This window comes from Euprymna scolopes, chromosome 23 (genome assembly GCF_053919585.1).
Source record: "Euprymna scolopes isolate OS-2025 chromosome 23, ASM5391958v1, whole genome shotgun sequence".
Lineage (NCBI taxonomy): Eukaryota > Metazoa > Mollusca > Cephalopoda > Sepiida > Sepiolidae > Euprymna > Euprymna scolopes.
This window is the reverse complement of record NC_136504.1, coordinates 119,670,099-119,696,280: the sequence shown is the minus strand read 5'-3', so window position 1 is coordinate 119,696,280 and position 26,182 is coordinate 119,670,099. Positions and strand designations below refer to the sequence as shown.

General features: G+C 31.7%; 1 long non-coding RNA gene across 1 annotated transcript; it reads right to left on the bottom strand.

The window, feature by feature from the left end:
- Window positions 1-6,257: 6,257 nt before the first annotated feature.
- LOC145245711 (uncharacterized) lies at window positions 6,258-11,678 on the bottom strand. The gene is made up of 3 exons (XR_013863024.1): window positions 11,584-11,678; window positions 10,804-10,920; window positions 6,258-6,314 (listed from the first exon to the last, which is right to left on the bottom strand). It is a non-coding gene; the product is annotated as an uncharacterized LOC145245711 (long non-coding RNA).
- Window positions 11,679-26,182: the final 14,504 nt, after the last annotated feature.

The window sequence follows — 26,182 nt, the reverse complement described above, 5'->3', positions numbered from 1 at the left end:
TACACATACATATACGTACACATATGCACATATATATACATACACTTACCTACATATACATACACATCCATATATATGCATTAATACACATACACACTTACATGCACACATACAAATACATATACATACACACCTGCATACATACACATACATGCATATACACGCATACATGCATACAAACATTTATAATTGTATATATGTACACACACAAACATATATACACATAGACACATATACACACATATACACATAGATATAAATACATATAAACTCACATGTACATATATAAATATATACACACATACACATATAAACATACAAACGCACATACATACATAGATACATATAATGATGGCAGAATAGTTGTTACATGCATCCAGCATTACAGGCGTACACACGTCACAGCTTTTTTATCGCCACAGGACTTTTTTTCTTTTTTTTTTATAATAGACAAATACCTGAGGGAATATCTATACAACGATGGTGTTATAGAGTTTTAGCTTTGTACGACAGCTAAATCTCTCTCTCGGTTCAAAATGTTGACATCCAGCAACAAGCAAGAGCAAGATAGCCAGCAACAAGTCAAACTGCAGACCAGCTTAATGCGAGTACTGGTCTCCCGCTTTGTTGTTTTTTTTTTCTTTTTTTACATAAAAAAAAAATTGGTTGAGACAAACACTTTTGGAATAGTAATTGACGATGATATAAACAAATTCACACAAATATACATACATACATACATACATTTAAACAGACAGGTGAGATTTATATTATAGAAGATGGAATAAATTATTTTGTATATAGAAAAGAAATTCAAAAATACTTACAAAATTGACAGCGTCTTCCAATGCATTTGTCAGTACATTTGCATCGTTTTTGATTGCTATGCATGTAACAAGTGCCGCCATTGAAGCAATAATTGTTTGGACATTCTAAAAATATCATTCAAAGGTTTTAATTTGATGTTTGACATAATGTTGGAAGCCACATAACATATCGTATTGAATTTACAGTAAAAGAAATCACATTTTAATAATGTAAGGAATTTTATTAGTTTATTCTAAATATTAATTTACGTGACCGTACGTCCAGTGTCACAAAACCATGCTCATCACAAACATGTTAAAGAAATTAACGTTAAAGGAATTATCTCCCTTTATAGTCGTTCTTTATCAGTTTAAAATGATTAAAATAATTTTCTTTTTTAAAAAAATGGTCAAAAATATGTCTGGTTTTTAACGGTTTTGGGAAAAGAAAATATCCGCACAGTTTACATTTTCAACTCTCTCTCTCTCTCTCTCTCTCTCCTTCTCTGTCATTGAGTTTGGTTAGTACCACACACACACACACACACACACACACGCACACACACACTCTCTCTCTCTCTCTCTCTTTCTCTTCTTCTCTCCTTCTCTGTCATTGCTTTCTTTTTCTATATATTTCTCTTCATACAGACCTCACATCCTTGTCTGTGTGTCTGTCTATCTATCTGTCTATCTATCTCAACTCGCCTTTCCTTTCCTTTCCCTGTCAATCTGTTTAATCTTTCTTTCTGCTTGTAATATTTATATTTATATATTTCAAATCAATGTTGTCACTCTCTATTTTTTACTCTTTCTCCCTCCCTCCCTCTCTCTCCTCTCTTCCTGTCTCTAAATATACTGCTGTTTTTCTCGAATAATTTCTGAAGCTATATTTTGCTATATATTTTTCTTCATATTAAATCTCTCTCTCTCTCTCTCTCTCTCTCTCTCTCTCTCTCTGTTCTTTGTTTCCATCATATAGGAATAATAGGCGATGTATGTGCTCTCCGCTTATCTCGGCATTTGTTTCCAGTCATCCTGTACATATATTTCGCTTGCGACTGGTATTTAACAATGTCGCCTCAGAAGAGGTGTGGTTGGAGATTGCGCACCTCCTGCCACAAAAATTTCACACGCACACCCACACACACACACACACACACACATATATATATATATGTATGTATATATATATATATAGAGAGAGAGAGAGGGAGAGGGAGAGAGAGGGGGGCGAGTAAGAGAAAGATAGAAAAAGTGTGTGCGGATTTCGGCAGCATGTTTATTTTATTTAAACACACGTTTACTTATGTATTTTTAAAAGTTTGTGCTGTCACTCACTCTCACTCACTCACACACACACACACACACACACACACATACACACATGCACACACACACACACATACACACATGCACACACACGCGCGCACTCGCACGCAAACAATTCACACAAAAATAAGTTCTTCCAGCAACGACATAATTTCAAATGCGCCCACACGTTTTTCTCATAACAATAAAAATAAAATTAAAATATTTCTGGCGGACGTGGTTCAAGACAATACCACGTGCCACAAGCGACCAATGAAAAAATTTAGAAGATTTTTTTTTTAACGGTTTTCCAAAACCAAATACTAGCAGCAGCAATCTTGTGCTTTCATCTTTTAATCTTATTAATTTAATGAAGAACTTTCATCTAACATGACCTTTTAATATTAGGAATTCCTCAAAGGATTTTTCACCTACTTTGAACATTCTAATCATAATGATTTCTCAAGAACTCTTACCGACCGAACCTTTACTTGTTCATCTTGTTATTTTTGTTGAAAAATAAATGCAGTGCATTTTAAACGAGAAGGAGGTGTCATTTTGTTTTATTCTTTTTTTATTATTATTATTTTGGGGGTAGAGAAATTTAATTTCACTTAAACTTCTTTTCTCCTTCAATTTAATTTTTTTTTTTTTACATAGGCGTCACCACTTATCAAGGCCGATAGGCCACTCAAGGATAAGGGTTAAAGAGTGTAGAGTAGTCAAAAGGACAATATAGTAATCGATAGTAATGGAAGTTCGGTAAATTTGTTAACCTAAGTGGAACGGCTCTTCAGAAACTTGTTCACGTTGGACTTGAAGACAACCATATTATAGACAGTTGGAAAGCAGGAAAACGGAAGACAATTCCACAGGCGTGCAGTTCTAAGAAACAAGCTTTGATCATGGAATCTATGTTTAGGTTTAGGCACAGATAAAGAGTGGGGAAAATTATTGATAATGTTTTCAGCTAGTCTAGTGTTTCTTGTGAAAGTTTGGCGAGGGGGGACCATAGATTGAAGCTCAGTTGAACACTTTCCATGAAAATAACGATAAAGCAGAGACAAACTCGCAACATCTCTTCTGTGAGATAGAGGTTGCAGCGAAGAGAAAAGGACATCTAAAGTTAATTCTAATTTTTTTTTGTTTTATTGCTGTATAAGGATCAACAGATGCTTTTTGTTAAATGTTTTGCGAGTGCATTCAACTGGCTAATTTAATTTTATAATTTAAAAGGCCATGTTAAGAGGAAACTAAGTTTTCTTATAGTTTCTTAAAAAAAATATTTTTTAATGTGCAAGTGAATTGATGGCTGTTCTTTTATAATTTACATAAAATATTATTCAGAAAAAAAATGTTGTGCGTTGACGTTTCATTGAAAAAAATCTAAATCTAAATTGTTTAAACCAATTCTTTTTAGCTTTAAAAGAGTAAAAAGGAATTTAACGATTAAAAGATTAATAAGGAATTTAAAGATTAAAAGATTAACATCTTTTTTATTTCGATGTCATTTGTTTTATTTTTTTTTATTCATTTTATCTATGTTTTAAAAATTTTCAACTGCCGTGGAATTTACACGGTATATACTGGTATTATATTTACATCCATGGTCAGTCAATATGTTTTCCTATATTAAAAGCGTTGACATGTTTGGATTCGCGTTTGATTCTTAATGCTTCTACATAATATAACGTCTTTGAGATCTGTAAACCGATAATCATTGCTTTCCCAATTTCCTTGTTAGCACATGAATATCCCATTAGGACAGTCAGTATAGCAAATTGAATCGTCCATAAAGACGATTTACTAAGCCTTTTACAGTTCTATTAGAGTATAAAACTTAGAGATAGATTAATTTCTTTATTTATTACGGACTATTATCCTCATCTTTTCGTAGGTGTTTCACGATGTTTCGGCCAACTATTCCTCTGGTCTTCGTCAGGTGGTAACCGCGACAGATAGGAACTCCGAATCTCCTGACTGCATCCACTGCAATTACTGCCTTCCATAGTTGTTGTCATCTCACCACGTTTTGGTCAAGTAAGCCTCTGGCCGGCTTTGGTAGGATTGAAACCTCTATCTTCAGACAATTCTCACTTGGAACCGAGGAGATTCAACGCCTCTTTCAACTGCGAACCCTGAAGGGCGATTAAGGTTGAATTTTTTGGTCTTAAAAATTCATGTTTATTTATTCGGGTCCAAAGAAACGTCGTGAAACAACTAAGAAAAAATGAGGATAATAGTCCGCAATAAATAATAAATTAATAAATAATAATCATCTCAATAATGCATTCCAATTAAATAATATATATATACCATTCGGTACGGACCCAACCATGGAAGATCAGATAATAAATAAACAATAGTCCCTTTCGAGTGTTCGACACGAACATTCCTTACTCACAAGTTAACAACATATTTCTTGCATGTCTTACTTATTTGTTCTTATATATAAAACGCATTTTGTATGTGTGTGCGTGTCTGTGTGTCTGAGTTCACTGCCTAAGTACTCCAAAACGGCTGGACCAGGTTTGTTGAAATTTCACACAAATGTACTTTACGAGTCTGCGAGTATTCTTAGATAAGGCTTGTATCAGAATGTCAATGCAGAGAGGCATTTAATCTTTTTCCTTGTTTTCTGCAGTGGATCGCCAACCAGAGTAGACAATCAAACCTAACACATTTTATTCGTGCAATAGCTAAAAGATAGCTTGGGCCTGGCGCATAGGTGATGCTATTAATGGTACAGGCAAGGGCTGTCTCCTTCCCATGTAAATAATTAGAATATTAGATAAGTGAAAATGAGATTAGGATAAGCCTAGGATTGAACCTTGTAGGCAAGGTTAAGAAATGGAATGTTAGAAATTTAGTATATTGCTAAATTCTATTAGAATTGTTAAATATTGTTTATATCGGAAAAAGAGTTGATTGTCCATTCTGTTAGACATTGGAATATTAAAAATGCCAGCTAAAAGAATGAACAATGCAAATTAAAAATTAAAAAATAGGTTACAGTTATATGTTGAGGATTCTTTTGTTGCCAAAAGGGTGTTTGGACAAACATATGTGGAGCCACGTGAAAATTGGTCACATTTGAAAAACACACTTCTGACATCATAGACAAAGGGAGAGTCTCAATATAGGATCTAAGAGTTAGTTAGTCAGGCAGTTGAGTTGTCAGTTGAGTGTTGGGTTGAGTTGAGAGTTGAGAGTCAGAGAGTTGGAGTTGATCCCCCAGAGGCGAAGGGAGAACGTTTAAACTATGTAGATCTAAATTTTAATTCCTCACGTCATCGACCGACCGATAAAGTAGTCATCATTGTGTTTTGTAACTGTTGTCTTGTGTCATCCTTCATCACGAACGAAAGGTAATTGTGTTTATCATCTTATAATGAACCTTGTGTAACGCTTCGAAGATTATGTATCTCCCTTCATCTTTAAGAACTGTGCATCATATCACGCTCTCCTCTCTAATATAAGGAAGAATAATCACAGCCTGTTATAAATGCCCCCTAAGAAGTGACATCGTTACCATCATCGTTATTCGTAATAAGAACCCCAATATGAAAACCCTACTATTCAACATTAATAAAAGTTTCATATATTTTTTTTTATGGAGACTAATTGTCTAATAGTAAACGCCGGGATTTGAACTCAGTCAGATTATTAGTTTATAAATTACAGTTATTTAAGTAAAGCTAATAAATTGTAAATTTACTAAAACAATAGAAAAACGTCTGCATTTCGTGTGTTGATGAAGCATTACTTTCTGATACACAAATATACTGTTCATGCAAAGCAATGGTTTAGTAAAGACTATTCGGATTCAGACAACTGGTTAATGTCACTTCTAATACAGTTATAAAGATGTAATACTCAAGTTACCAATATATATATATATATATATATATATATATATATATATATATATATATATATATATATATATAAACGTTCAGAATCCCATTTTAGCCGATAACAAATTGATACATCAAAGGAGTTAGATTTGCTATTTTGCATGAATATTGAAAAAGGCAAAGAACCTGATTAAACAACAATTTCTATACGTTAATATGTTATTAAAGAAACACATCAAATAAAAACAAGAATCACACGATAAAAAATGAAGAGTCGCTTATTTACCTGGTTTTTTAGTTGTCGTTTCTACAATGTTCGTATTGGTTGTAGTTCTAATTTTTTCTGTTAATGGAAAATGAAAGAAAATATTTTACGAGTTAATCCTTATACCTTTTTTACATGTAAGACCCGAAAGCCACTCGGGCATAAGGGTTATTGCGTATACAGTAATCAATGGGATAGTCTCGTAGTAACCGTTAGTAATGGAGATTTTTAAAGAGCAGTTCATCAGGAATTTGTTTATATTGGGCTTGAAGACATCCAAGTTGTAGTCAGGTGGGAAACAGGCAAACGGAAGAGAGTTCCACTGGCGTGCACTTCTAAGAAAGAAGCTTTGTTCATGGAATCTACGTTTTGATTTAGGCACAGATAAAGAGTAGGGAAAATTATTGACAGTGGTTTAAGCTAGACGGGTGTTTATCGTGAAAGATTGGCGAGAGAGGACAAGAGATTGGAGCTCAGACGAGCACCTGCCATGGAAATAACGATAAACCAAAGACAGGCTCGCAACGTCTCTCCAGTGGGAGAGAGGTTGCAGGGAAGAAAAAGGGCATCCCTCACTAGGCTACGAAGTCTATTTTGTACTCTGTCAAGGCAGGATAGGCTGTTATTAACAGCTCCTGCCCAGATGTAGCAGCAGTACTCCATCCTTGGACGTATATCAAGATTAAAAATTAAAAAACAAAGATTTTAATTTATTTTATTGCGGACTATTATCCTGATCTTTTTAGTTGTTGTTTCACGACGTTTCAGCCAACTATTCCTCTGGCCTTCGTCAGGTGGTGACACCAACGGGATAGGAACTCCAATTCTCCTTACTACGTCCTCAGCAATTACTGCCTTCACCACGTTTTGGCAAATTTATCGTCTGGCCAGCTTTGGTGGGGCAGTTGATAGAGGCGTTGAATCTCTACGGTTCCAGGTGAGCATTGTTTGAAGAGAGTGGTTTCAAGCCTACCCTAAACCGTTAACCTTTCGATGAAGACTAGAGGAATAGTTGGCCGAAACGTCGTGAAACAACCACTAAAAAAATGTTGATAATAGTCCGCAATTACATAAATGAATAAATAATACTCATTTCAATAATGTATTCTAATTAAATAATATAAAAAACGATGTTGCTCTTAAAGATAAATATAAAGTTTCGACTAATTGTCATTATTATATTTTATTTTTGTTTTTATCTTTTTCATGATGAAGCTTAATATAATACAATATTATGCTGGTCTGTATTGAATTTTGTAATATTCGGGCATATTGTTATATATTCTACACACGGGCAGTTATCTAAGAAATTATTATTATTACGTGGTTTTCCATTGGAGATCTTTGATGGCCTGTGTGAAAGCTCCATGTGAACCAATAATAATAATAATAATAATAATAATAATAATAATAATAATAATAATAATAACTAGTTGTCGATAAATAACTTATGAGTATTGTGAACTGTACCCACTAGACACTGGCTGGCAATAAGTAACTTTGTATTGATATCTGCACGTGCACGACACTGGTTGGCGATAAATAACTTTTGAGTATTTGGATCTGAACTCACCATACACTGGCTGGCGATAAATAATTTATGAGTATTGTGACCTGTACCCACCATACACTCGCTGGCGATAAGGAACTTATGAGCATTCTGATCTGTATTGACCAGACACTGGCTTGCAATATTCCATTTTCATATTAGAATTAATTTGGAATATTCCATGTTTATTTTAAAGTATGATAACGGCCGAAGCGACAAGCGTAATAAGATATAGATTATAATAATAACAATAATAATAATAATAATAATAATAATTATTATTATTATTATTATTATTATTATCATTATTATTATTATAATAACAATAATAATAATAATTATTATTATTATTATTATTATTATTATTATTATTATTATTATTATTATTATTATTATTGGCTCACATACTTTCACACAGGTCATCAAAGATCTCCGATCGAAAACTTGTAGTGTTCTCTGGAAGCTGAGTGACAACAAGTCTGCCCTGACGTCCAGAACTCTCCATCTCTTTCAATAGCATTTGCAAATAAATTTGCGTTATCGCAACAGCCATTCGCCATTGATTTCTCGCTGGCAGCGGCCATTGGTCTACACTGGAATTCGAGTGGCACTAAGCCTCCGCAAGGTCCAAGTTCTTTTCGCGCTTGCCCAGCGGAGGTCTGGACAGCACTCTCTCTTCGGTCTTTCCTTCCTCCTCGACCCTTCTCGATTATTTGGTATCACAATTTTGCTTTTTATGGGGGGGCAATGGGAAGGAAAGGTGATGGGGATGTAGAACTTGTTGATATGCAGCTTCAGTGTTCTTCGTTCCCTGTAACGCTTCTTCATGGTTTACCTCTGCTACAATTTGTCTGGCTCACGCATGTGGTTCATGTGTTTTAGTCTCCGCATTCTAGGGTTTTCCTTAATAATTCAAGTTGTTTTCATTATTGTTAGTCGTTGCATCCATTCCTCTAATTCCAATTATTATTATTATTATTATTATTATTATTATTACTGTTATTATCATTATTATTATCATCATTATTATTATCATTATCATTATTATTATTACTGTTATTATCATTATTATTATCATCATAATTATTATTATTATTATTATCATCATTATTATTATCATTATTATTATTATTATCATTATTATTATTATTATTATTATTACTGTTATTATCACTATTATTATCATCATTATTATTATTATTATTATTATCATCATTATTATTATTATTACTGTTATTATCATTATTATTATCATCATTATTATTATCATTATTATTATTATTAATATTAATATTATCATCATTTGTATTATCATTATCATCATTTTTATTATCATTATTATTATTATCATTATTATTATCATTATTATTATCATTATCATTATTATTATTGTTATTATTAATATTATGTCATTATTATTATTATCATTATATATATTGTTATTATTATCATTATTATTATCATTATTATTATTATCATTATTATTATCATTATTATTATTATTATCATCATTATTATTATCATTATTATTATCATTAATGTTAATATTATCATCATTATTATTATCATTATTATTATTATCATTATTATTATCATTATCATTATTATTATTGTTATTATTAATATTATTATCATTATTATTATTATCATCATTATATATATATTGTTATTATTATCATTATTATTATCATTATTATTATCATTATTATTATTATCAGCATTATTATTATTGTCATTATTATTACCATTATAATTATTATTATTATTATTATTAATATTATCATTATTATTATTATTATTATTTATTATTATTATCATTATTATTATATATATTATTATCATTATTATTATTATTATTATCATTATTATTGTTATTATTATCATTATTATTATATATATATATTATTATTATCATCATTACGATTATTATTATTATCATTATCATTATTATTGTTATTATTATTATTATTATTATTATTATTATTATTATCATTATTATTTTCATTATTAGTATTATTTTCATTATTATTATTATTAGGTTGGCCTTGGTGTCTTACTCAAATGCCACCGGAAGTGACGCCGAAGAGCGTACATGTCCTCCCACCAAGACTCTCTGACTCGACACCGTCAATTGTACATATTGTATATATTCCTTTTCTTTAATACACTTATTATTGCGTTATCTTGTTGTTTGCGTCTTCATTGTATTTCCTTATTAATCATTGTTCAACCTTGCAACCACAACAATTATCATTATTATTGTTATTATTGTTATTATTATTATTATTATTATTATTATTATTATTATTATTATTATTATTATTATTTTCATAATTATTATGTAGCGAAATAAACTGTATGAAATAGGAAACTCTCAGATAAAATGTTTCCATTACAAAAAAATGTTGGAAAATAAAAGACTTAGATTGAGTCGTAATGGGATTTTATATAATGGGAGATCAGATTAGAATGTATGTAAACAAAACCTGATTTAGAATTACAATAAGATTGACCTATGACGTCAGAAAGACTTGCAAGTGTGCCGTTTGGCAGAGAATTAACATAGTAATGTTTTGCAGGAGTGTGCATTTTGTTACAGAATTACCGCGAACTATATGGTCCACAGAGCCAACGATATTAAAATCAAGCACGGAATTCTAAAAAAAAAAAAAACAGCATGTGAAAAATCACAGTCTGTGCATTAAACGCACATAAATTTATAAGTATCATCGAAGTAAAACGTGTTTTGCAATTGAAAATACTGGTAATTGAAAAGTAATTTCCGTCGTTTGTGAACATAAAATATATATAAAATATATAAAAAATAATAAAAGCGAACGAAAAATGATATAAAACATGATAAACTTACGACAAAATAAAATATTTGTCAATATTAGACTCAATTAACAATAAAGAATATCCGGGATTTTTATTGTAAGTTCATCGTAATATTACTTTCTATGTTTGTCTTTTTGTATTATCAATTATTTGGTGAGTTACGAGAATGAAAATACTCACGTTTTTCGCAATATCTACCATAATAAGGTCTATTACATCGACATACTCTCCTTCTCCTAAATCTTCTTCGGACGATCTCGCATTTACCACGGCTATTGCAATACTCGGCAGAACAACCTAAAAGATTCAATATAAATTATTGACAGTTTTAATGTCATCTTTTGAAAATTTCCGATAATATTATCATTATTCTTGTATACGTTAAATCACCGCATTGATATAGCCTTCAAACACAATCGTTTTTAGAAAAAAAATTACAAACACTTTGTTTTTATGTGTTTAAAAATAAAAATATCGATTAAAATAATCGATAATTTTATGTAGCACATTTTTCTGATAGTTTATAAAAGTCCATTAAATGCGCACTGAATTTTTCAACGTAATTTCATTATAAAAGAAAATAAATAATCCCATTAAAATATAGATTTTTCAAACGTAATTTCGTTGTGAAAAAATAAATAACCCATGAAAAAAAATTTAAGGTAATTTCATTATTAAAAATTAAATAATCTCATGAAAAAATTAGAACTTTGCAATCCAATTTTATTGTTTAAGATAAAAAGATAATCCCATGATAAAAAGTAGAATTTTTAACCGTAATTTCATTGTCCAAAACATTAATAATCCCATGAAAGAAATTCACCAAAATAAAAAGCAACATTTCGATTTTAATAATGAAAAAAGAAATTTTACATCGGATACGAATTGAAATATTTGCATGAATATCTTTTGCTAAGTTGTCCTAATTATTTTATATATGTAAAAAATGAAAATACTTACAAAATTGGCAACGTCTTCCAATACATTTGTCAGTACATTTGCATCGTTTTCGATTTCTATGCATGTAACAAGTGCCGCCATTGAAGCAATAATTGTTTGGACATTCTACAAATATCATTCAATAGACAAATCAGATCATTAGTTTACAAATTACAGTTATTTAAGTTAAGTTACTTTTGCAAATTTCTAAAACTATTAAAAAATCTGCATTACGTATGTTCATAAAGATTTGCTTTCTGATGTACGAAAATACTGTTCATGCAAGTGAAATGATCCCGGAAAATCGGTATACATCGTTAAAGTAGCTGAGCAGTCTTGCTTCATTTCGAGGAATAATTCTGGTATGTCGCAATACGGAGCGAGTGTCGCAGTCGAATCCGGAATTCTGAGGATAAGGTTCACATACATTCACACGCCTCTCTCGAATGACTTCATCAGCCTGTATTTATCGGCTTAAGCAGTCACATTATTACAGGAGTAAAAGACCCGGATGTATTTATATTCATAAAATTACATCCCCTGAGATAAATTGTCCCGTGAAAGTTAGCTTTAATACTTTCTTTTCTTAGGATCTTAATTTACATTTTTGGAGTCTTTTCCCACTCAATCCTTGCCCTTTGATCCACTGTTATTTCTACCTTTGTAGTTAAAGTATACTTACACAGAAGAAATACTAAACGAATAATATAGTGTATCTATTAATGTCTTCGTGACATCTGATGTTATTCCAATGTCATTTTCAGCTCATATGTGACTTGTCCAATTCTTTTGGACACTAATTCTTTTTCTTACAACTTTCTGTCCGTTCTAAAGTTTCTGAAGAAAATTGTATCCCCGGACCTATAGACATTAAGTCCTTTGTTTTTCTTTTATTGGTGACTTTTTTTCGCCAGAATAAGTGACAGCTTCTCAAGCACATAGACTATTTTTCTGTCGGATATTTACTTTGATCGTGAAAACGTGACATTGTATTCGGATTTGGCGCCACGATGTAAACTGCCAAGAATTTCTGAATATGTTTTCATCTGTGCCCGCACCATGATACTTTTTTAAATCTCGTTTGAATGTGCTTTACAAATTATTTTGTCATTCCGTTCGATCTTAGATGATAAACATGTGTTGTCACGTGCTCAATTGACAGTGATTTGCAGCATTTGTTCCTGAACAGGGTTCTCTTGTCACTGGCTTTATTTTTCGGGAGACGAAAAAAACTAAAAGTTTCATTAAATATATTTAACGTATTTGTTACCGTCTGATGTCTGTCCTGTTTTGGAGACTGTCTAAGATGAGCAATTAATATGTTCCGTTTTTGATAGTCGATATGTCATCGAGTTCATAGGACACGTCTGCAGCAATGGCTGAATCTATAATAGCGGATTCTTCGCTAATCATTGGCATCCTTTATATTGTCTCACAGTTTCTATCCTTGGCCATTGCGTGTAAACTCTCAATAATGATTTTATTCGTGAAATCCCATGATGAGCTGTGTGTAATTCTGTTAGTGTTTTCCTCTACAAAATAGTATTGCAAGACGCGATTTCATATGGAAAAGGTGACACCATATTTCTCTTTTTATTTTTCTCATTTAACAAGACTTAAATTTTAATTTTACTAATTAAATTATGCTTCCCCCCCCCCCGCTATTAATCTCATTTCTTCTAATATGACCGGAAGTTCATTAATCGTATTGCATAACAGGCTCGACAATGCACTTTTGTGTCTATGCTATTTCTGTTCCTTTGGTTAATTCTAAATATTTAGGTATCAATCTTGATAACTTCCGTTTTCATGCTTTCCAGCTGTCTATAATATGGTTGTCTTCAAGTCCAACGTGAACAAGTTTCTGAAGAGCCGTTCCACTTAAGTTAACACATTTACGGAACTTTCATTACTATCGATTACTATATGGTCATTTTGACTACACTCTTTAACCCTTATCCTTGAGTGGCCTATCGGCCTTGATAAGTGGTGACGTCTATGAAAACAACTGTTATAGAGTGTCAAAAGTAGAGAACGAACTCACACACACACTCACACACACACATACACATACACACACACACACACACACACACACAAAGTTGCTTTTATATGATTGCAGAGATTTATATAAATCAAGTTGCTATTATTTTTAATAGAAGAGCATTTTAAATTTAGGGTTGATGTCTGTTTTTTGTTTTTGTTTTTTGTTTTTTGTTTTTTTTAAATTTGGGTTTGTTTTTTATTAATGGCTTCGAAGAGAAAGATTATCTACCTGCCTATATCATGTGGTAACCTATGTCAATGATGATAAACATTCTGAGGAGTTATTTTCATGGGACTTTCCTATTCACTCATAATGACCACTTCTGATCATTATAAAAAAAAAACTGTAGGTGAATACTTTCATAAAAGCTTTTGGCGACCCGGAAGTCAAAAGATTCAGAAATTACTCCGACAAAAACTGAGATATTTTCGTAGCCTTTTGCTGTCGGACTGATACAAATATTTCTGGTAACCCTAGGAGGGTGTTTCAAAAATTCTTCATATCTTCTTAACTATGCATGGTAGGAAGATGACAGTACTACCATTTTAAAGCTTAATCAATTTTTAAAAACTTCTTTCCAGATCCTGTAATGGCATTCACTTAACTAGAAAAGGTGTTTTCTGTTCTTAAGTCTGCAAAAATTTAATATGGATACTTGTTCAACGTGCATTTCGAAAGGAATTCAGGGAATAACCACAAGAAAGCAGTCATTAGTGAAATGGCATTGTAAATTTATGACGGGTGGATACTTATGCTGAAGCCCAGTAAATAAAACGGAACATCCCTCAAATGTAGAAGATGTGTACGAACTATTTTCCAGCGGAGCCCCCGTAAATCGATCAGAAGAACTGGTAGGCAACTTCCGCGTTCTACAACAAATGTTTAGCGTGTCTTAAGAAGACGCCTTACACATTACGCCTTACACATGACGCCTTACACATGACGCCTTGCACATGACGCCTTACACATGACGCCTTACACATGACGCCTTACGTGCTACAGTTAGTCTAACAGTTGAAGAACACTGATAAAACATCTCGTCGTGATTTTTGCTAGATTGGCGCAAATTCATTACATCACAAAGCAATGGGCTAGAGATTTCAATATTGAGAATCCTTAAGGGCGACTTTAAATTCGAACATACAGACACAAATAATGCGCAATTCTGTAGTTACTAACATTCAATAGTCGTCCAGCAAAACACATAAAAATGTTCAGATATATATTTTGGCTAAGTACAAATTGAAATAGCAGAAGAGTTGGGTTTACCATTTTGCATGAAACTTTGTCATGATAAAAAGGCAAAGATTTAATTAAACAACAGAAATCAAATATATATATATATATATATATATATATATATATATATAAGTAGGTTGTAGTTTGCTTGAAGCATTGTTGAAGAAAATTATAAGGTAAAATTAAAAGCCAAGAACAATGCGAGATTTTTTTTTTATGTAGAGTAAAATTAAATGCAAACAAAAGAAATAAATTTCTTTTTTTTGTTGTTTGTTTTTTCTTTTTCACACAAATTTTAACTCTAAACAACAGTAATTTTTTTTCTGTTGTATTCAATGGTGTTATAAATCTCAAAAAGATTTATAACACTATTGAATACAACAGAAAAAAAAATTACTGTTGTTTAGAGTTAAAATTTGTGTGAAAAAGAAAAAACAAACAACAAAAAAAAGAAATTTATTTCTTTTGTTTGCATTTAATTTTACTCTATATAAAAAAAATCTCGCATTGTTCTTGGCTTTTAATTTTACCTTATAATATATATATATATATATATATATATATATATATATATATATATATATATATATATATATATATATATATATATATATATATATATATATGGCTATTTTTTAATTATAAAAGCAAAAACTGAGAATTAATTTACCTGGTTTTTGAGTAGTTGTCTCTACAATGTTCGTATTTGTTGTAGTTCTAATTTTTGCTGGGAAAGGAAAACGAAAGAAAATAATGAATGAGCTAATCTTAATAAATCAAGATTTAAAATATTGGTTTTATGCCTTTAAACATAAATGCAAATTTCGACTTATTGTTATTATGTTATTATTGTTATTATGTGATTATTGTTATTATGTTATTATTGTTATTATGTGATTATTGTTATGATATTTATTTCTTATTTGTCTATTTTTTATCATGTTGACGTTTAATATTATAGCATATATATATAGAAATGATAAATAATTATAATACTTATATATATATTTATATATATGTATTTTATATACATATATATATATATGTATAATTTAAAGGAGATTAGAACAATAGTCTAAAGAGCAGAGTGTATTTTAATGTAATAGGTAAATTACTAGTATGATTAAAATACAGGAAAGAAAAAGTGCTCGTTGTAATTTAGATATATAATAAGCTCGATAGGTAAATATCCTAGAGCTAATTTAATATTTAGTAATTTGATTGATAATTTAAAAATCAAATTATAATTATATTAAAAGCCTGTTTCATAAGAAGGAACAACAACAAAAGTTAATTATAATTTGATTTTTAAATTATCAATCACATTACTAAATATATATATATATATATATATATATATATATAGAGAGAGAGAGAGAGAGAGAGAGAGAGAGAGAGCGGAAATTACATTATTGTCGATGCAATAATTTATTTCAACCTTATGGTATTTTCAAGCATCTAAACCAGACAATTACATTTTTGATACTGAAAAAAGGAAAGAAAAGATCGGGCTTCGACCCTCAAAAAACCAGAGGGAGTGGTAGTAGCAATCCACTTAATACATTTTATAGAGAGGGTGGTAGGGATTTAAAAAAATCAAAAATAACAAATAACAAATAACAAATAAAAATAAAATTATCAAATAAAAATATTAGATACTTATAAACAGCAGCTCGATGTAACCATAGATACACACACACACACACACGCACGCGCGCGCAACACATATACATACACCTACACCCACATACACACACACACGCCTCTAAATATGTACGTTCTTACACGTAAATGCCTTGACACGCGTTTACTAACCTAGGAAGAAAGGGGAGAAAGTATACGGATATATAGTGAAAGAAATAGAACAGCGCGTAATGGAAAAAGAAGAAAAAAAGAGAGGGAAAAAAAGAGGAGAAATTGATCAACTGTTAACTGTCATATTGGTCTAGAAACTCTGAGAAAGATAAGGGAAAGAAAATGGATATTATACATGCGTCCTATAGTTAATTGAGTCATGGAAAGTAGGTCTATTAAAAGATAAATAAAAAAATAATAAAAGTAAGAAAATAAAAATAAAAAGAATATTATATACAAAGTTTTAAAACTATCTGTATGTTATTATGTTAAAATTAGTTAGAAATAAATATTATCTTATAATACATTTAAATATTGTATTTGTAATATATTAATATGAATTTAAAAAAATTGAGTCTTGTGTAGTTGTTAATATTTTATATATTTTCATGTAAATAATTTTATTGGTGATTATAGCGGTCGTTGTAATTAATATTTCACTTCTTAATTGATTAAGAAGTAGAAAATTGCAATATTAGCCGCCCCCAATTCGATAGGACGTATCTAGTTTCGGTTAATATATACTTTTATTCACTCCGTACAACAAAAGTACTCTCATGCACGCATAAATAAATAAATAAAATAATTATATTTTTGTGTTGATTTATATTAAATCTAATAATGTCTAGTTGTAGTATTTGATCTTTTTGACTTTACTCAGTTTAATAACTAATGTATTATCTGCAGAGAAAAATTATTTTCTTAAAGCTATCTCATTTATTTATAAGTAATTTGGATAAAACAGGTACTTCGGGAAAAAATTACACCGAACTTAGATTTCGGACAACAAATCATAAAGTAGTTATTATCGAGTATATACCGGACAACACTATAATTGCCAGTGGGGTGGGGTGGGAGGGTTTATTTCTACTTTCTCCCCTTTCTTCCTAGGTTAGTAAACGCGTGTCAAGGCATTTACGTGTAAGAACGTACATATTTAGAGGCGTGTGTGTGTATGTGGGTGTAGGTGTATGTATATGTGTTGCGCGTGTGTGTGTGTGTGTGTGTGTGTGTGTGTGTATGTGGGTGTAGGTGTATGTATATGTGTTGCGTGTGTGTGTGTATCTATGGTTTCATCGAGCTGCCGATTATAAGTATCTAATATTTTTATTTGATAATTTTATTTTTATTTTTATTTGTTATTTTTTATTTTTTATTTTTTTAAATCCCTACCACCCTCTCTATAAAATGTATTAAGTGGATTGCTACTACTGGTTTTTTGAGGGTCGAAGCCCGATCTTTTCTTTCCTTTTTCAGTATCAAAAATGTAATTGTCTGGTTTAGATGCTTGAAAATACCATAAGGTTGAAATAAATTATTGCATCGACAATTATGTAATTTCCGTTTTATCTTATTGCTCTGTTTACCACATTGAGCTCTCATGCCCGGATTTCCTCTGGAATTATTCCATTATAAGACTATAATTGGCTCCACACCGTGTTGAGCTTTCCCAGGAATTCTAGTATCGGAATTACCTCAATTTTGAACTTAAGATGGAAAAATTCACACCATCGTATTCGCTGAAAAATATACCTTTTCCCAGCTTACACAGCTTCACTTTCTCTCTGATGGACAGAATAACGGATTTTACCAATAGAATGAGATGGAAAGCGTATTTCTATTTAAGAAATGAGGATTATAACTCCAAGGAAACCTATAATTTCAGATCTCAGAATACCTGTAAACCCATCGAGGCTTTAAAGCCATTCGAGACTGATCTATTTGACTTAGTTAAAAGAATTAAGTTCCGGAGGCATTCAAACAAATTCCAGTCAATCCTGAAAAATGACATCGCAGAGATTAAAAAGTCTAACAAAGTGTGGGTGAAGGCTGATAAATCAACGAATATTTACAAGATGTGCCCATCTGAATACAAGAAAACTATTCTGGAGAACATCTGTAATAGTTATAAAAAGGATACCCTCGACACTGAAAATACAATCAATGAAGAAACCAAAGTATTTGCATCCAAACTGGGTATAGAAGATAGAGTGGGAAAAATAGATAAGAGAAACGCATATATACTCATCAAGGACCACAAGAAAAATTTCCACATCAAGAAGCAGTCTAGACTGATCAACTCCACTAAATCATGCCCGGATTTCCTCTGGAATTATTCCATTATAACACTATATATATATATATATATATATATATATATATATATATATATATATATATACGAGACGGTTCACAAAACTTTAAATATAACTTAAACTGAAGCAAATAAAAGTATCCAGATTTGAAACGAAACAGTAATCAAAAGACGACTGATAAAACTCAGATGAAATTACTTGCAAAAAAAAATAGCCAAAAGGAAAAACAGATGGACGTACACGACTATAGAACTTTCTTGCACAGATTCGCCCAAGAAATAAGAACGACAATTAGAAAAATAGAAAAATAACAAAAAAAGCTCATTAAGCAAAAACACTCCGTGCTGTTTACCTAACATGTCTGAATGAAAACATGCTGCCTAAATACACAATATATATATATATATATAAATACATGTTGATATATATTGGTGAAGTAAAATGTACCATATTAAGCGGGCCCAACAGGTGGAAAATCACAGTGTTTGCATTGAACGCACACAGACGCCCATTAAGATTAGGACCTACGAGATGTGTATTTTTTCAATTACAAAATAATGTTAAACTAATTTCGATGGATTTTTGTACGTAATTAAAAATGTATAAATAGGTTACACAAAAGAAAAAAGAAACATAAAATATGGTAAACTTGTGATATCAGTTTCAATAGTTATAATTTGGCGCCTCAATTCTTTCATAAAATACAAAAATGAAAATACTCACGTTTTTCGCAATATCTACCATAATAAGGTCTATTACATCGGCATACTCTCCTCCTCCTAAATCTTCTTCGGACGATCTCGCATTTACCACGGTTATTGCAATACTCGGCAGAACAACCTAGAAAACCCAGTATAACGTGTAGATAGATTCATTGTCATCTTTTAAAAAGTAATTTCAAAACATATTTTGCGTTTTCATGTGTTTAAAAATGTTTTTTTCAATGATTTCAATTCTGAAGAGGTCTCTAGTTACTGGTAACTAGCTGATCGAAACATGCTCATGACTGTGTAGCGACATATTTCTGCTCATGTAAACACAAATAAAAGAGTATACCCTGATTTTCTTCGGTATTTAACACCCTTGTATTAACTTCGTTAAACTTCATTCGTTACATAACCTATAACCTCTGGAAAACAATACCCTTAGATTATATATATATCTATATATATATATATATATATATATATATATATATATATATATATATATATATATATATATCTGTACAAATGATTAATAAAACATGTTAAAAAACATCTTGAAAAAGAGTTAAAAACATATTTAACATGTTTTTTAACTCGTTTGAACTCTTTTTCAAGATGATTTTGAGTATTTTTTATTAATCATTTGTTCATATCATAAGCTCTATTTCCTTTTCGGTTTTATTGAGCTTTTACATCTGGTTGAGATTACTTTACTTGTAAATATTAACTCTTTAATATTTATAATATATTTTCAGTTTACCATTTTGATTACCTTGGTAAACTTATTGTAATTTTTATTTCTCTCTCTCTCTCTCTCTCTCTCTATATATATATATATATATATATATATATATATTTGTAGTCATCAACATACAGTCCTGTTTTGTTGTATCACAACACATCAGTGCCGCTAGACTAGCATCTCTCCCAAGCCAAGGATTGAACCTAGAACCGTCGTGTTTACGGTCGGCGGTTCTCCCACTCGACCATGGAATTGACGCCCGTAAATAACTCGTCGGAATGTCTATTTAAATAGACACCCGCCACCACCTTTATAGTGCTCAAATCGCATGTTCGTAAACAAACAACGAGCTTCGCATTTTCAGCCAATTAAGTAGCGGGTGAGATTATTTACGACAGTGCTCTACCCAAAGAGGGGGGCTTCAGTTTTGAGATGTTCAAAAGTCGGGACTAATGAATACAAGGTTTTTGTTAGATAGTGCTCAATAACAAGAGCAAAATATTTTTATTTTTTATTCGAGGGTAAACAGTTATATATGGTTGCTACAAATAGCCATCTGTTTCAGTCAATGAGACTTCGTCAGGTGACCCTGAACACATCAACGCCACAAAAAAGGGAAAAAAGAGCTCTTCACCTCGTCGGTCTCTCCATTTTTTATCCTTCTTTTTTACATATAAGAGCGCCAAGCTTTTGAGTATTCTGCCGAATAATAAAAACGTTTCTACTACTTTTCTATTTTACAACTCTGTTTCTTTATATATATATATATATATATATATATATATATATATATATATATATATATATATATGATTAGTTTTTTTTTTTGTTTTGTTTTTTTTTTGGAAAAAGAATTCCAGCAGAGTGCTCAATTAAAAGGAAAATCCAAATTTTAAGAGCGTACTTATATTTTGTGTACAGAAAGTTGTTAGTTGAGACAGGTCATTGGTACCGTCGGTTTCAAGCCCGATAATAAGGCCCGTTTAAGGTATCCTTATCAAGCTCTCTTCAGCCAATATTCGTCAATATTGGCTGAAGAGAGCTTGATAAGGATACCTTAAACGTGCCTTATTATCGGGCTTGAAACCGACGGTACCAATGACCTGTCTCAACTAACAACTTTCTGTACACAAAATATATATATATATATATGTATGTATATGTGTGTGTACATATATGTGCATATATATATATATATATATATCCCCTTTTTGTTTTATTTTACTTCAGTCGAAGTTCTCAGAAATCAAGGGGCCCACAACCAGGGGCTAACACTTGAAGTCTATATGAGATACATAGATATTCGAATGTTCCATTAAAGTTCTTTATCTCTCAAGCACTGAGTTAGTAAAGAAATTGAGAACATAATTTTCCTCTCCCCAATTAACCATTTTTATACGTTGTAGTATATCTTTCATGTTTGTCTCTTGGTCTTACTGGATTCCACGACAAGAATTTATCTAGTCTGGTGGAGTATCCAGCTTCCTGCTATTACTTGAGGTAATATCACTTGGAGAAGGTGCACCATTCCTCAGAAAAGCTGTGGAGTAGCCGTAGTGAGGAGATCTTATTTGGGCTGCGAATACAAAATGTGATTTTTAATATTTGGTCAGGGTTTACTTCTATGGAAAAGTATCTTCATGCCAGATTGTTCTGACAAACCCCTGTACATAGAGACCTTAGACACTCGAGGAAGTGTCTAGTAGGCATTCAAATATATATATATATATATATGTGTGTGTGTGTGTGTGTGTGTGTATGTGTGTGTGTGTATACATATGTGTATATATATGTATATATATATATATATATATATATACACATATATGTGTGTATATATCTATATATATTCATAATTTGAGGTTGCTATTTTCGAAAGGTAGGGTAACCAGTGAAATATAACGAGGTTCATGCAAGAGTTCTCAATACAGAAGTAGAGCAGGTTACATTTGTCTTTACATAAGCAGTAGTTTGTTGCTACACAGTCATGAGCATGTTTCGGTCTACTAGTATTTACTAACTAGAAACGTCATCAGGCAACAACCCTTATTTTCGAAAACAGAATTCTAAAAAAATGTTTTTATAATTCCGTTTTCGAAAATAAGGGCTGTTGCCTGATGACGTCTGGTAGTACTAGTAAATACTAGTATGCCGAAACATGCTCATGACTGTGTAGCAACGAACTACTGCTTATGTAAAGACATATATATATATATATATATATATATATATATATATATATATATATGTTAGATATTGTAATATTATTTAATATTTAGTTGGATATCTATAAATAAATAGCTAATAGTAAATATTTTCATGATTATAAAAATATCGAAACGAATTCTTGTAAAATTGTGAAAATAAAAATTAATTAAAACAGTTTTATTTCATTCTCTTTGTGCATGGAATAAATAGGAAATAACACGTGATAGAATAAAAACGATAAGCAACCCAAATAGTTTGTGATATCCTTGTGTATATTATTTTAATTGGAATTCATTATTGAGATGAGTATTATTTATTAACTAGCATGGTTGCCCGGCGTTGCCCGGCGTTGCCCGAGTGTTTGGAGGTGTGTGTTGAGCAAAAAAAAAAGTGGGTGGTAGTAGGAAGGCAGGCTCGAACCCGTATCGCCAAGGAGAAAAGAACGTGAAGAAAACATGACGTCTTTGCTGTTACGACAATCGCTAAGGCTAGATAATCGAAAAGAGGGAATGACTTTCGAAAATATCGGCGAAAAAAGCGACCCCTCCCTGTCGTAAAGTGCCCACTTGAGAGTGAAGAATTAATGTTTTTAGCCAATTTTTCGATATTTGTCGTCTGAAGGGCCAAGCTTCAAAACGATACTGATCTTGTGAAAATCTGTCGCTTCTGTCGAAAGTTTTAGGCAAACATGTAAAAATACATACATACATTTATATATTGGTAGCTCAAATTTTCGACCCAACTCGATTAAAAAGCTTGCGCTTGCCCTATCTCTGAATTCCCTTTATGTAAAATTTCAAATATTTAGACCAAAAATAGTCTGAGTAATTTGGTAGAGACGGCAAAGTTCATTTTTTTTTTAACTTTGACCCCTATTATGACCCTTTAACATTTATTGTTTTGGGATCAAATCAGGTTATTAAATTAGATCCATGTCCAATGAACCTATATTTAAATTTCAATTGCTTATACCCAAAATTGGCGGAGGAGTTTGGTAGAGTTCTCAAAAGTCAAATCGTTGAACTTTGACCCCTAAACAGCCAAATTTCTGGCCGAAAACGGATTACAAAGATTTTCCCAAATCTCAATACCCTGTATATCACAGTTCAAGTCTGTAGACTTAAAATTGACAGAGTTATTGCGTAGGTAAATGTACACACACAGACACACACACATAGGCAGACACTTTTACTTTTATAGATATATAGATTTTATTTCTTGCGGACTATTCTCCTCATCTTTTATTAGTTGTTTCACGACGTTTCGGCCAACTATTCCTCTGGCCTTCTTCAGGTGGTAACCGCGTCGGATGGGAACTCTGAATCTCCTGACTACATTCACTGCAATTACTGCCTTCCATAGTTGTTGTCATCTCACCACGTTTTGGCCAAGTGACCGCTATCTTAAGACAATTCTTACCTGGAACCGTAGAGATTCAATGTCTGTTTAAACTGCGCCACGGGCCCCGAAGGGCGATCAAGTTTGGATTTTTTGATCTTATAAATCCACGTTTATTTATTATCTGATCTTCCATGGTCGGGTCCGTACCGAATTGTATATATATCATTTTAATTGGAAGTCATTATTGAGATGAGTATTATTTATATTAATTTTATTTATTGTGGACTATTATCCTCATCTTTTCCTACCCAAAGCCGGGCAGAGGCTTATTTCGCCAAAACGTGGTGAGGCGACAACTATGGAAGGCAGTAATTGCAGTGGATGCAGTCAGGAGATTCGGAGTTCCTATCCCGTCACAATTACCACCTGATGAAGGCCAGAGGAATAGTTGGGCGAAACGTCGAGAAAGAACTAAGGAAAGATGAGGATAATAGTCCGCAATAAATAAAATTAATATAACCTTGTGGTTCGAATTATTTTATTATGCTGAGGAAATAAATACGCTAACAAAATTGCAACGTTATTTCAGTATTAAAGAAAATAAATGATTACATGGTAAAGTTTTAAGTAAAAAGCAAAATATCAGTTTCTAATAAATAAAACTATTTTAGATCAAATACAAAGCTTTAATATCGGTATGAATATTTATTGTTCAGTTGTTACAATTAGTTTTTATAAAGGGTGAGTCACGGAAAACGGATATTTTTTAGAGCGGCCCTTGTTCTCCTTGAGTAAGAGATAAGTGAGGGAAAGTAGTCATGAATTTTTTTGTTAAATATTCGCAGAGTTTTGTTTTCCGTAAAAAACATCTGTTTCCCGTGACTCAAACTGTGCACAAAAATTCAAAAATACTTACAAAATTGGCAACGTCTTCCAATACATTTGTCAGTACATTTGCATCGTTTTCGATTTCTCCGCATGTAACAAGTGCCGCCATTGAAGCAATAATTGTTTGGACATTCTATAAATATCATTCAATAGACGAATAAGATCATTAGTTTACAAATTACAGTTATTTAAGTAAGTGTTGCAAATTTCTAAAACTATCAAAAAAATCAGCATTACGTATGTTCACAAAGATTTGCTTTCTGATGTACCAAAATACTGTTCACGAGTGGTCCTAGACGTTGTATCAAAGTTTACAGTTACCTAAAGGTGCTGAGTTCAATCCTGAACGAAGGCAGTGAAAAGTAACATTCAAAACAGAGAATCAGCAACTATGTCCCAGAGCCTAGCTGGAGTCCGAACACGATATCCCGGTAATAATAATAATAAAGGGTTGGGTTCGAGACTCCTAACAAACGGTTCCCCAGTTCGATACAAAACACCTGATGAAGGCCGGAGGGCAAAACGGCCGAAACGTTGTTACTATAACAACCAAGATGAGGAAGTCAGTCCGACAATCTCAATAAATGAACATTGGAGTTTACTCGGATTATTAGTTTTAAAATTAGAGTGTTTTAATTGAATCTACTCTAGCAAGTATTTTTATGGAAATCGCTTAAGACAAGATATTAAGCCACATGTTGTTAGTAGCTAACAAGTAATGAAAAGCTGATTATCGCAAAGACAGACGATCTAAGGTGAGCTCAGTTTTTTAAATACTAGGCCGTACATAGGTGAAAAACAGGCCGTACATAGGTGAAAAACAGGCCGTACATAGGTGAAAAACAGGCCGTACATAGGTGAAAAACAGGCCGTACATAGGTGAAAAACAGGCCGTATATAGATGAAAAACAGGCCGTACATAGGTGAAAAACAGGCCGTACATAGGTGAAAAACAGTGAGTGAGAAGAACTTGTTAAAACCTTGTTTTTCTTTGAAAAGAATTAATGGAATAAGTAACTTATTACAATGAGGTATTAAAACAGTAAATTGATTAAAAACAACGAACCAATCGAGCCGGAAATTAACAAGCAGGGTATAGATCATATAATTTTGAAGAACACATACAATAATAGTATTTCTAAAGAAACGAATGAAACGATCAACGTCACGTGTGTGTGAGAGAATTTGCAGTGAAGACGAAAAGGGTTGGGCAAATCAAATTAGAATAACCTTTCTGAAGTTTATGAAAAGTCTTCAAATGTGACAGATATTCAGCAGCCCAAATATAACAACCTTACTTTTGCACTTGGTCTAACAGTAGAAATTGTAGAGACAGAGATATGTCTCATTGATGTAAAAGTGTTCAGGTCGATAGAGAAAGGCGATTTTATGAAAAACCGATATAGCAATGCAGTTAATATATGAAATAAAAGAAGAAAAATTGATGCGAAAATAAACCCCGAAAGTTTTTACAGTCGACTTATCATCTATAAGCGAC